The sequence below is a fragment of the Dipodomys ordii genome, unplaced genomic scaffold, assembly GCF_000151885.1.
Source record: "Dipodomys ordii isolate 6190 unplaced genomic scaffold, Dord_2.0 Scaffold91, whole genome shotgun sequence".
Lineage (NCBI taxonomy): Eukaryota > Metazoa > Chordata > Mammalia > Rodentia > Heteromyidae > Dipodomys > Dipodomys ordii.
In genome coordinates, this window is record NW_012267307.1 from 4,402,368 (window position 1) to 4,409,669 (window position 7,302).

General features: G+C 59.1%; 1 protein-coding gene across 1 annotated transcript in view; it reads left to right on the plus strand.

The window, feature by feature from the left end:
• Positions 1 to 7,302, plus strand: part of Nfatc1 (nuclear factor of activated T-cells, cytoplasmic, calcineurin-dependent 1) — a 117,471-nt gene that overhangs the window by 24,264 nt on the left and 85,905 nt on the right. The gene's annotated exons all lie outside the window — the stretch shown is intronic.

Sequence of the window (7,302 nt, forward strand, 5' to 3'; positions counted from 1 at the left end):
GCGCCACAGCACTGTGCTGAAGGGCCAGGCCTCCTTGCTGCTCTCCGTGTGTCTGTGCAACACCACTGTGCTGAAGGGCCAGGCCTCCTTGATGCTGTCCGTGTGTCTGCGCCACAGCACTGTGCTGAAGGGCCAGGCCTCCTTGATGCTGTCCGTGTGTCTGCGTGACACCACTGTGCTGAAGGGCCAGGCCTCCTTGATGCTGTCCGTGTGTCCGCGCCACACCACTGTGCTGAGGACCAGGCCTCCTTGCTGCTGTCCGTGTGTCCGTGCACCACACCACACCACTGTGCTGAAGGGCCAGGCCTCCTTGCTGCTGTCCGTGTGTCCGTGCACCACACCACTGTGCTGAAGGGCCAGGCCTCCTTGCTGCTGTCCGTGTGTCCGCGCCACAGCACACCACTGTGCTGAAGGGCCAGGCCTCCTTGCTGCTGTCTGTGTGTCTCGGGCACAGGGTGGCATCAATGTGTCAGTGCAGACGATTTTTCAAGGAAAATGAGGCATTTTGGAGCAGTTATGAAACTTGGAATGGTCACTTACTCACAACTTATTCCCAGACATGGGTACCTCATGCCTGAAATCCCAGCTACCTAGGAGGCCTAGATAGAAGGGTGGAGGTCTGAGGCCAGCTCAAGTGAAAAGTTGAGAAAATAGACTAACACAAAAACAACTGGAGTCATCCATGGCTAAGCAGTGGAACCTTTGCCTGGTAAGCAGGCCCTGGGACCGTCAGAAATTAAGATGGAGTGGTACACATCGGTCCAGGGCAGCAATGTGGGCAAGCCGGTGTGGTTCAGCCGAACATACCCCTCCCCGCCATTTAAAGGAAAAGGAAAGTGATCTCTCGAGAGACGATTCCAGGGCTGCTGCATTTCTCACGAGGTGAGATGCTAGGGGTTTTCTGGTGACCGTCCGTGAGCTCACATTGGTGCCAGCCTGAGGTTAGCAGCTAAAAAGAAGGGGTTTGGGGGTTTGTTTTCTCTTTTGGCTGGTGGACCACACTTTGGATAAAAATAGAATTACACATAATTATAAGACACACAAAAATAGAAAACTCCGGGTTGCTGTGAAGGCACGGTGACCACAGAGTTCCACCCTGCGCTGTGAGTTATTTCTGCACACCCTTCCCCTGCCCCTCCTCTCGCTGTTGGGGGCGGGCCACGCACTGTGGCCACGGCTGCACCCAGCATGTTGAAACACTCCTGGTGTCCTGACCGCCTCCAAGCATCCCGTTTCCCTCTGTGTGGCAAGAAGTTTTTCTGTAAAACTAAAGTCAACCGTCTGCAGAATGGAAAAGCCACAGCCACGCCCACGAGGGAAGGGGAGAAGGGAGAGGAGCCTCCGCCCCGGGGCCAGCCTGCCTGGGCGACCCTCCCCGGCGTCCCCGCAGGCAGAAGGTTCTCTGTGGTCCCCCAGAGCAGAGCCACAGAGCTTCCAATGGGAGAGGGTGCCGGTGTCTGCCGGCCTCATTCTTGGGGACGCGGAGGTGTGGGAAGGACTCTGAGCTGTCGGTGACCGGAGGCGCTGTGAGGATTCAGGGCTGGCTGTCCCTTTCCTGGTGGTCAGGTCTCTCTCTGTCTCTGGTCTTTCAGTGCTGGGTCTCTTGGCCGCTGCCCATGGATGGAGCTGAGATGTCACACTCTGAAGCTGGGCAGGTGACCTGGGCCGGGCCTGGGCATGTCCTGGGTGAGCGGCGGCCTCCCTCAGTCCTGTGGGCCTGCATGGGGGGCCTCTCTGCCCCTCGTGGGGATGGGTCTGCTCTCTCTCCAGCTCCATTTGCCAGTCCCCCGAACGATGTCTGATAGCATCTTCCCGTTGCACAAGGCGGAGCGGTGTGAATAATTCATGCTCCCTGAAACATGAACGCCCAGAAGGCGGTCAGCTCCCCACAGCGTTTTAGGTTTATGGTTTGTGCCTTGTCTGTTACACGGTGGCCAGCACTGTCCACCGGGGTCAGGCAGGGCCCAGTGTGCCCGGCACGCGGCTGGACCGTACCGTACGAGACAAGGCAGTGGTGGGTGCTGAGGGCCGGGAGGCGCGGGCTGCTCTGGCAGGCGCCCGGGTGCTTCTGTTGCTGGCCGTCCAGGCTACCGGGGCCCCATAGGTAGTGGATGGAGACACAAGAACTGAACCGGGGATGCTTGGGCCTTTGTGTGGTCCTCACGCTTCTGTTCCAGGCGGTGCCTCCCCAGTCCCCAGAGCCGGTCAGTCACGGGCCCATGGCAGCGGGGAGCCTTTGGTCAGATGTCCCCATGACCTCAGCATGCGGCCCAGCACCCCTGGGTTCCGGCCGCCAGAGCTGCCGCTAGGGAGTCTAACCCAAATCCAGGCACCCTGGAGCCAGCGGGACCTCTGTGGCGAACCCCGATCTGGTCAGAGCCGAGGGCCCCCCGCAGCCCACGCGGCACACAGAGGTCACACGCCGCCTGGCTCCCGAGGGAGGTGTAGACTGGCCCTGGACAGCGGCCACCCCCTCCCAGGACATGTTGGCCAGATGCTCCTCCTCCTCTCAGCCAGGGGTTCTGATGCCTGGAAGCGTCCAAGGACCCCTTGACGTGAGTCTCAGCCACCAGCCGAGGAATGGCAGCACGGCTCCGGGGTGCTGGAGTCCTGTCTGCTGCTGTGTGGTGTGGCCGTGTGGCCCAGGGTGCGGGGTGGGGGGCTCAGCATGTTTTGCTTCTTCTTGGTGGTGCGTCGCCAGCGTACTCTAGGCTCTGGGATCACCTTGCTGCTTCTCTCCCTTGAGGGGATGTGTCCGGAAGCCAAGGCCCGGCTCACCCACCCCTCTTGGGGTCTAGAGACGCATGTCACAGCGTTGCTAGGTTATTTCTTCCTCTGCAGAAAGTACCGTGTCTCAGTGTGCTTTTAGAAACGGTGACGTCGTGTTGTGTGCTGACCTTCTCAATCAAAGGCAGCGCGTGGTCTCCTCTGCAGATGCTCTGTGGTGTGGTGTCACGAGGGCTCTCATGGCCGTGGTCCCTGAGCAGGAGTCTGCCCAGCGTCTCTGAGTCCCTGCAGGAGCCCACTTGTGTGCTGGTCAACACAAACCAAACCCTCTGGATTTGTTGGACTGTCCTAGGCAGACTAGTTCTGTCTGTGTATAAACGCTGTCTAGGGCACTGATAAAGCAATCCTTGCTCAGGTGGGATGCTCAGAAGGAAGGCGTGAGCGTGGTATTGCTGTAGCTCATTGCTCACAGGGACAGGCATGCCACCCACACATGCGCAAAACCAAATGCGTACCTTCCCAAGTATATACATGTGTGCATGTGAGTGCTTACACACACAGAAGGTGCTCGTATATGCACACACTCATGAACCCGTGACAGTCAACACGTGTGTGTATATACACGCACAGCAGCATCTATGGACATACACAGCTGTAAGTGCACACACAGGTGCGTATGCTAACATGCGTACATAACCTGTACACAAACATGCTCTTGCACAGGGGTAGATGTGCCCAAGCAGCACTGAAGGCTGGGAGCATGTTCTCTGCAGACACTGCTGCTTCCTGAGGTCACTGTGGGTGGCAGAGTCGTGCAGCAGGACCCTGTCTTTCCCCCCTGGCATGTGAGTCCTGGTGTCTCATGCTGTGTGTGACCCTCACTCGGAGGAGCTGGGCTCCTGACCTTTGCGGGTGTAAGGACTCAGGCAGTGGGTGAGTCATGTCATGTAGGTTAGCTAGACCGCAAGGGGCAGGACAGAGCTGAGGGTATCCTTTGAGGCTCTGTGGAGGAAGAGGGTTTTTCTCTGAGCACCTGTGGGAGGTGTGGCCTTGTCCCACAGGCTGCAGGGCAGGCCTGCGGACCCCTGCGGCTGCGGCGGGGAATAGCAGAATTGGGAGGAAACCCTCCTGTCTGGGCAGATCCCTTCTGTTGCTGCTGTTCTTGAGTTAGCTCAGCAGGAAAACAAAACCAAGTTATAAAAGCAAAATGAACCCTGGGTTTGATTCCCAGCACCACAGGAAAAACTTGAAACTGGTTTGTGAATGGGTTCCCTCATGGTGGATCTTTGAGGGGTGGATGTGACTTCTGGGTTTAGATGAGCAATTCCCCTCAACCCTGCTGCAGCTCCGTCGGCATGGTGGAGTCAGAGGCCTCCGACGTGCCTTTCGCTTAGTGTGTGTGTAATGGAGCCTGGTTGGAAGGCACGCAGTTCCGTCCCCGCTCTGTTGACTGGCGCCTCCCTCTCCCGGGTACCAGCCTCTGGTTAAATGCTCAGTGGATAAATTTACCTCAGTCCGTCATCTCACTGTGCAAATGCTGAGGTAAGCACAGGGGCTAAAAACAAACATCTAACGCACAGGAGACTCGGTGGCCCTCACACCTGGAGAGTGGAAGCGTGCATTTTGTTCAGTTAGGTGGAAGGAGGGAAGGCAGAGAGATGTCAAAGACGATTCTGACAAACGCCAGCATGCGCCAGAGGCGGAGGCCAGGCACCAGGAAGCGGGAAGGAGTTTAAGTTTCTTTTCTTAAAATGAACTTCGTTTTAAATAATAGATATTTACCTTCCAGGTTAAAGCCTGAAATGTTCCCATTTTCACTGAAATGGCATGTTTTCTAAAGGATAAAATTATACCCCGTTCTCTGCCTTCTGTACCCAGGACTCTGGGGAGTCTTGCCTTGTCTCTTCAAAGTCATTCCAGCCCGGCCAGGCTGGGCTGCAGCCCTGAGGTCTCCTGTCCACCTACAGAGTTTTGGTTATTAATTTTCTCTCGTGTAAGTTTCACAAAATGGAATGACCAGTGGCAAAGATTGCCCCCAAATCTGCTTTTTCCTTCTATTGGAAAGCTATTTGAGTCCAGAATAGAGTTAAGCTTTCTTAGAAAGTTCACTGCAAACGGCTGGCGTCCAGCTCTGGGCTGCACACACAGGATGAGCTGGCCGGCCACCCGGCCCCACTGGACCCTGTTCACAGAGACTCAGGACTTGTGAACTCACCTGGCAGAGTGACAGAGGGTGAGCACTGACCCTCCTTGCCCAGGGCGCAGGGTGGACTGTGTGCGCTGGAGGCCATTGGAGACCGTGGCGTCTGCGTATCCCTCCCACCAGCCCCCGTGGGAGGGGCAGGCTGGTCATCGCTCTATCTCTGATCTCACTCTATCTCTTGTGCTGACTGAAGCTTCCCAAGGCAGCTTCCCTAAGTCCACACGCCTCGGGTCAGCATATGTCCTCCACGCCCCTCGGCAGTGGACCGAAGGCATCTACCCACGCGGTCTGGGGCACACGCTGCTCTTCGTCATGAAAGGACCCTCTGAAGGTCCAGTCTGGGTGCTGTGCCCCATGAGGGCACACAGAAATGCACCCCGCCCACAGGCCCAGACCCCGCATGAGAGCTCGCGTGAGGGCACCATTTCTGTGTCCGCCTGCCACACAGACTGCCGCACACATCCCCTGCCCTGCCCTGCCCTCTGAAGCCCACGGGAAGCCAGAGCCCCCAGAGCCGCTCTGTGTCCGTGGGCCGCTGCAGAGTCTCGGCGGCTGGGCCTCACCCTCGGCCCCGCCCTCCCACGCAGCTTCCCACCAGCGCTGCTGCTGTCCCGTGTCCAGCACTCCCCAGGGTGCTGGCCTGAGGTCCCCCTGAGCCTCGCGGTGCTGGGCGGGGCACCTGCCTGCCCTGACGGGGCCATTGCCACCTGACCTCGGTTCTGAGATCGAGTCTCCATCCACCCTGGCACTCACCTTGCCAGGTAATGTGAGTCTCTCCAGAGTGCCAGCCTCGGTGGTGCTCTGTCCCGGGACTCCACGTGCGGACACACCTCTGTCCTCTGGACGAGGCAGAGTCCTTCCCACACACTGGCATGGCTGCTTCCCTCCGAGGACCCGTCCCACCCTCCCATCTGACTCCTGCGAGGTGTGCAGACGGACAGGTGGGGCAGGCACCATCCCTGGGCCGATGGCCGGATGCCGACGAACCCCAACACGGAGCCCCGGGGCTCGGGCCAGCCCTGGGCAGAGCCCACCTGGCCTGGGCTCCACTTGGGTGGGAAGGACGGTGCCAAGCCTCTCATTGGGGAGTGAGCCCTCCCCAAGGGCCAGGAGCTCCATTCAGCGCCGTCTGCGCCTGGTGCGCCAGGCAGACCTCCCGCGGGTGGGCGAGGCAGCAAGTTACTGTGTCCGCACTCCTCCTAGCCTTTGATGCAAGCGCAAACACGTCTTTTCCCTGCTGCTGGTGGCTAGGGGGCTGGTAATTGAACAAGGGGATGCAGGCCGCACCTGTTTGAAGTGTGCTTTCAGCCCTGGGCCTTTTATCTTGTGGCCGTGTTAGTGCTGGCCGAGGGCCGTGGGCTGGCGGATCAGAAGAGTTAATGAAAATCACGGTGCGTTGGCCTCCATAATGAGCCGCCCAGCTCACACCAGGCCCGGGCTGGGCCTAGGCCTTTGCATGGGGACGTGGGAGGGGCTGGCCGCCTTGTAAAAAGCCAGTATCCAGTGCCCACATCAAATCCAGCAGCAGCTAATTGCACCGTCTGATTATCTGTTTCCCATTTTTCAAGTTCATTGTTTTTTCCAAATTGGTATATTAAAATGAAACTTGCAAACCTCCTCCAACCCACCCGGCTGGAATCACCCCGAGGTCAGGAAGAAAGCCGGTCTGAACCCTTCCCTTCCCAGTCGCCTTTCCCTTTCTCAGAGTTTGGGGATGCGTGGCTGGGCCGGGGCCGTTTCCCCCGTGAGGTACCGCTCTCCTGTGCAGCTCCGTGCGCCGCCACAGGGATCTCCAATTGCCCTTGTTTCAGGAACCCTGTCTGCAGTCCCTGCTTGTGCTCCCCAAACCAAGCCCGCCTGCCCCCCCCCCGCCCTGCTCCCCCGCTGCGTGGCCTCCCAGCTCCCCTGCAGGCCTCTGCCCCCTGGTTGGCCTTGGCTGGGTGCTATGCTCCAGCCGCCGGTTCCACCGCTGGGTGCACAGTAGGACTCCACTCCCAGTGCCGCCACTGATGGTCCGAGGTGGGCTGTGGCCTCAGCCACAGTAAGATCACTGCTGTGGCAGAGGAGACTGCACTGACAGGAAGGGAAGCGGGAGGAGGCTCACAGGACCTGGGGATGCGGGTGGAGGCTGTGCATGGGTTTGTGGGGAGGAGGAGGAGGCTCACAGGACCTGGGGATGCGGGTGGAGGCTGTACATGGGTGTGTGGGGAGGAGGAGGAGGAGGAGGCTCACAGGACCTGGGGATGTGGGTAGAGGCTGTGCATGGGTGTGTGGGGAGGAGGAGGAGGCTCACAGGACCTGGGGATGCGGGTGGAGGCTGTGCATGGGTGTGTGGGGAGGAGGAGGAGGAGGCTCACAGGACCTGGGGATGC